Raw genomic sequence first — 6,213 nt, 5'->3', positions numbered from 1 at the left:
CAACGCATGGTAACCTTTGGACCAACGCCAAAACCCTAGTTTTGGCCGCACCTAAACCGCGCCAAGGCATGCCGACCATGCCACATGTGCCAATGGCATGCCGTGCCAGCCACCTTGCCACGCCTAAACCATGCCATGCCGTCCTTTCCTTCACGGATGTCAAAAAGAAGGGTTGCAACAATCATCGACCACCCTTCCATCTGAGACACGGATCTTAGCCGTCCAAGGTCACCAACCAACGTACAGTAACCTTTGACCCAACGACAAAACCCTAATTTTGGCCGTACCTAAACCGCGCCAAGGCATGCCGTCCATGACACATGCGCCAATGGCGTGCCGTCCAAGACACATTGCCATACCTAAACCATGCCATGCCGGCCTTTCCTTTACGGTTACCAAAACGAAGGGTTGCAATAATGGCTACACTTCCATCTGAGACGCATATCTTAGTCGTCCAAGGTCACCAACCAACGCATGGTAACCTTTGGCCTAACGCATGCCACATGTGCCAATGGTATGCTGTGCCAGCTACCTTGCCGCGCCTAGACCATGCCATGCCAGCCTTTCCTTTACGGTTGCCAAAATGAAGGGTTGCGACAATCAACGACCACCTTTCCATATGAGACGCGGATCTTAGCCGTCCAAGGTCACCAACCAAAGCATGGTAACCTTTGGCCCAACGCCAAAACCCTAGTTTTTGCCGCGCCTAAACCGCGCCAAGGAATGCCAACCATGCCACATGTACCAATGGCATGCCGTGCCAGCAAACTTGCCGCGCCTAGACCATGCCATGCCGGCCTTTACTTTACGGCTGCCAAAACGAAGGGTTGCAACAATCAACGACCACCCTTCCATCTGATACGCAGATCTTACCCGTCCAAGGTCACATACCAACGCATGGTAACCTTTGTCCCAACGAAAAAACTCTAGTTTTGGCCGCGTCTAAATCGCGCCAAGGCATGCCGACCATGCCACATTTGCCAATGGCATGTCGTGCCAGCCACCTTGCCGCGCTTGGACCATGCCATGCCGGCCTTTCATTTACGGTTGCCAAAACAAAGGGTTGCAACAATCAACGGCCACCTTTCCATCTGAGACGCAGATCTTAGCCGTCCAAGGTCACCAACCAACGCATGGTAACCTTTGGCCCAACGACAAAACTCTAGTTTTGGCCGCGCCTAAATCGCGCCAAGGCATGCCGACCATGCCACATGTGCCAATGGCATGCCGTGCCAACCACCTTGCCGCGCATAGACTACGCCTTGCCGGCCTTTCCTTTACGGTTACCAAAACGAAGGGTCGCAATAATCAACGACCACCCTTCCATCTGAGAAGCAGATCTTAGCCGTCCAAAGTCACCAACCAACGCATGGTAACCTTTGGCCCAATGCCAAAACCCTAGTTTTGGCCGCGCCTAAACCGCGCCAAGGCATGCCGACCATGCCACATGTGCCAATGGAATGTCGTGCCAGCCACCTTGCCGCGCATAGACCACGCCTTGCCGGCCTTTCCTTTACGGCTTACAAAACGAAGGGTTGCAACAATCAACGTCCACCCTTCCATCTGAGACGCAGATCTTATCCGTCCAAGGTCACCAACCAACGCATGGTAACCTTTGGCCCAACGCCAAAACCCTATTTTTGGCCGCGCCTAAACCGCGCCATGGCATGCCGACCATACCACATGTGCCAATGGCATGTCGTGCCAGCCACCTTGCCGCGCCTAAACCATGCCATGCCGGCCTTTCCTTTACGGCAACCAACACAAAGGGTTGCAACAATCAATGTCCACCCTTCCATCTGGGACGCAGATCTTATCCGTCCAAGGTCACCAACCAACACATGGTAAACTTTAGCCCAACGCCAAAACCCTAGTTTTGGCCGCGCCTAAACCGCGCCAAGGCATGCCGACCATGCCACATGTGCCAATGGCATGCCGTGCCAGCCACCTTGCCGCGCCTAAACCATGCCATGCCGGCCTTTCCTTTTCGGTTACCAAAACGAAGGGTTGCAACAATCAACGACCACCCTTCCATCTGAGATGCAGATATTAACCGTCCAAGGTAAACAACCAACGCATGGTAACTTTTGGCCCAACGCCAAAACCTTAATTTTTGCCGCGCCTAAACCGCGCCAAGGTATGCCGTCCATGCCACATGTGCCAATGGCAAGCCGTGCCAGCCACCTTGCCGCGCCTAAACCATGCAATGTCGGCCTTTCCTTTACGGCTGCCAAAACGAAGGGTTTCAACAATCAACGACCACCATTCCATCTGAGACGCAGATCTTAGCCATCCAAGGTCACCAACCAACGCATAGTAACCTTTGGCATAACACCAAAACCCTAGTTTTGGCCGTGCCTAAATCGCTCCAAGGCATGCCGACCATGCCACATGTGCCAATGGCATGCTAGCCACCTTGCCGCGCCTAAAACCATGCCAAGGCATGCCAACCATGAAACATGTGCCAATGGCGTGCCGCGCCATCCACACCTCCACGCCAGGGCGTGCCAACCATGCCAGCCGCATCGCTATGCCAAAGTCCTGGCCTGGCCGCGCCTAATCATATCAAAGATATGCCGGCCATGCTTTCATACCACTGGCTACCAAGAGAAGGGTTGCAATAATCAACGGCTACCCTTCCTCTCAAGATGCAAAACCTCGACCGTCGAAGGTCACCACCGAGCCGGTAAGTCTCCCAAGCTCAACTTGCAAAATGCAGCAACATGCTACATATTTTCCACTAAACATTCGAGACATAAACACATATCACAAACTGGGGGATGCTCATTGGGTATTGGTTTAGTGTTTTACAGCGTGCGGCATACACTATGTCCGTTACAAGACAGTGTCATAAGAATGAGGCGGTTATTAAATACAGGGAGTAATTGTGAATCGCTTTCCTTCATTATGGAACATCAATTCCAGGCGTTACCGGTTACCACCTCCTCCATTTACTCATCCGTTTTCCATTTCTTACGAGACCAGAGTACACTTCACTTGGACTTGTATAAATAGGTCTTACCAGTTATGACACGACAAGGGACGACTGGGACTTCCGAGAGGACGACCCTCCCAAGGATCGACGTCTCAGTTACCATACGGCCCCGTTACCAGTCATGACACGACAAGGGATGACTGGGGACTTTCCACAGTCACGGCGGCGCTTCCCACAGAACTCGGTCTTACACCTGGGAGATTCCTTTTCATCAGGAGATCCGAAAAACCGAGTAAGTATTGCTAGATAAAATACATGGTCTACTAATTCAAATCTTCACAGGGGAGATAAAAAAAAACGACAACCATATTTTTCCCGTGTTTCATGCTTTCTACTATCGCACAACATTCACAATTCCGTGACTTCTCTGGGGTACTCATGCCCCTTATATTCATAACCAAAAACATCATTATTCTAAAACATTTCATTCCAAATAATAATCCAAAACCCTCAGGGGTAATACTTGTCTATCAACCCAAAAAATCCAGAAAATCAAAACCATAAACTAGGCTATTCATTTGCCTTTCAAAAAAAAAAAACCTAAAATAAGAAGTTCAGAAGACAGAAATGTATTTAAGGAAAGTTTTTCAACAACGGCTTGCTCTTCTTAGAGAAAGCCTCCTTCGTGTTTTGGAGAGCCGCCCGTTTCAACTTAAGCTTCCTGGAGAACTTTTTGACTTCCGCTTCCTGCTATTTGACCGTATCCGCAGAAGGACCTTCGACTGTTTCAGCCATCAACTTTTCAACCTCAGAGAAACCTTCAACGAACCAAGGAGCATTGAACTCTAAATTTATGCACATGTCACGATGGAACCTCCAGCTTGAGATTACATCCTCAGAAACGGTACAGCCAGTCACGTTGCACATGTCGTCAATTGAAGACAAGGCTTCCTCCACACGCTTAACCAACACAAATCGACTAGTAATTCTCTTGGTCGTGGCGATATGTCCGTAGCTTTCTCATATCTTAGTGTATAGTACCGCATGCTTAGCTGGCACGCTAAATCCCCCGATTAACACATGATTTGGATGAGGAACCAAATATGGAAGATTGAAGGTGGCGCCCGCAACTGCATCAGCGTCCGGCAAGCGATTCCTAACAACAATTGCGCCAACATTCACGGGAGTGCAATCCTTATCATGTCATACATTATGGGTCAATTTCTGAACAACTTCAAATTATTTGATAATCCTGGATATTTTGGAAACTGCAAAAAAAAAATAAAAATAGATTGAATATTTGGTACTTAAATATAGTAGACGTTTTACATTTTAACTTTATATATAGATATCACCATTAACATTCAAGTCATAGATGCATTTTTCTTACATGGTACTGTTATATCAAGTAATATGATGGGGATGAGCTGTTGGGTCGAATTCCACCCAAGTAAGACTCTGTTAATATTTGAGCATATTTATATTCAATTTTTTTTCTTCTAAATGTTATGATCAAATGATGTACAGTTGCTCGTAACTTACAATAATAGTGGGCCATATGCTTGAAGGAACTTTAGTTCATTGTCCCTTAGATTCTTATTAATCCTATCTTCTGAAGAATGCAACTGATGATTTTCCAGCATAAATTCTTTTGGGGAAATGATGTGATTTTTTATTTTCAAATTGAAAGGAGAGATACTATTGCCGACTTCGATGGTGTAGTAGACAATAAAAGTAACATAGACCCCATGAAATGTGGAAGAGCTATTGAACCTCCAACGGTTATCTCTGACAAGTTGAAAGGCTGTTCCTGACTTTGTTTCTAAAGATACTGCGTACCTGCAATAAGTAAGTTGAAGGTAAATTCTCTGCTTGCTAACCCTTTATGCCTATGAATGATATAGCTTAAGTATCTCTATATTTAATCCCACTTATATTAGGAAATTATACTTGTTGTCTTAGCTCAAATGGCAGAGCACATGGTTGTCAACCATGTCATTGTGGGTTCGACTCCCACAGATGGCACCACCATTTGAGTGAAACGTTACATACGAAAGATGGAAATATTATTTATACATGAGTGAAACCTTACATGTCTGGTGATGTTCTTGAATGGGTTATGGAATAGATTGTATTATTATCGAAGGAATTGAAGAAATGTTGGTGTCATTAGGAGCAAATCTGTTAGAAGCGAATATAACTTGAGAATATTTCAGAAAACAACTTTTCATTGTTAATGTTTTTTGGTACTTTAGAACACACCCTACTGAGAATATTAATTCCCTTGAGGACCATAATGCTTCTGGGAACTTATGAGAGTTCCAAGACCAAATATGATTCTAGACCACATCCATATTGTGTTATCCTTGCATTTTTAACTAATTTACTCGGAGAACCTGTCCAGTTGGATAACATTTAATACCGGATGTGCTAATTTTATTGGTATCTTGAACATATTGATTTCTACTCCTTTGATATAACTCATAGAAATAGATTATAAATAAACTAGGAGAGTGAGGAGATTTTTGTGGATATTTTTTTCTTGCAGCATGATAGTTCCTGGGATGCACCTTATTGTGAGGTGGTGCTAACATTTTTTTTTCTAAAAGCAAAAGAACCTTGGCATTAGGCTCTCTGCAGTCCTTTTTTGTAGTAGTGCAAGATATCAGATGTTATAAATCTTCTATGCGTTTAAATTTACATAGTTGCTTTTTAATGCATAGTTATTGGTTGTTAGATTCTCCGTATGTTGTAAGGCGGTGTAGGAAACAACAAGAAACCAGTGGAGTTTTTTGTTTGGGTGCACTCTACTTAGCTAGTTGTGGATGGTGGTTTTTAACTTAGGGTTAAAATCATAAAACCGCACATGGACATGACGTAACTATGAACATTAGCACATTTGTTGAATCCATCAGCATGCCTACGTAAGAATTAACAGGGTAACTTTTTTTATATACATGTGTCATGCCGACCATGCCACATGTTCCAATGGCATGCCGTGCCAGCCACCTTGCCGCGCCTAGACCATGCCATGACGGCCTTTCCTTTACGGCTGCCAAATCGAAGGGTTGCAACAATCAACGACCACCCTTCCATCTGATACGCAGATCTTACCCGTCCAAGGTCACCAACCAACGCATGGTAACCTTTGTCCCAACGACAAAACCCTAGTTTTGGCCACGCCTAAACCGCGCCAAGGCATGCCGACCAAGCCACATTGTGCCAATGGCATGCCGTGCCAGCCACCTTGCCGCGCCTAAACCATGCCATGCCGGCCT

This window comes from Papaver somniferum, unplaced genomic scaffold, assembly GCF_003573695.1.
Source record: "Papaver somniferum cultivar HN1 unplaced genomic scaffold, ASM357369v1 unplaced-scaffold_119, whole genome shotgun sequence".
In the NCBI taxonomy this organism is placed as follows: domain Eukaryota; kingdom Viridiplantae; phylum Streptophyta; class Magnoliopsida; order Ranunculales; family Papaveraceae; genus Papaver; species Papaver somniferum.
The sequence above is the reverse complement of the archived record's forward strand: the minus strand, read 5'-3'. Positions refer to the sequence as shown.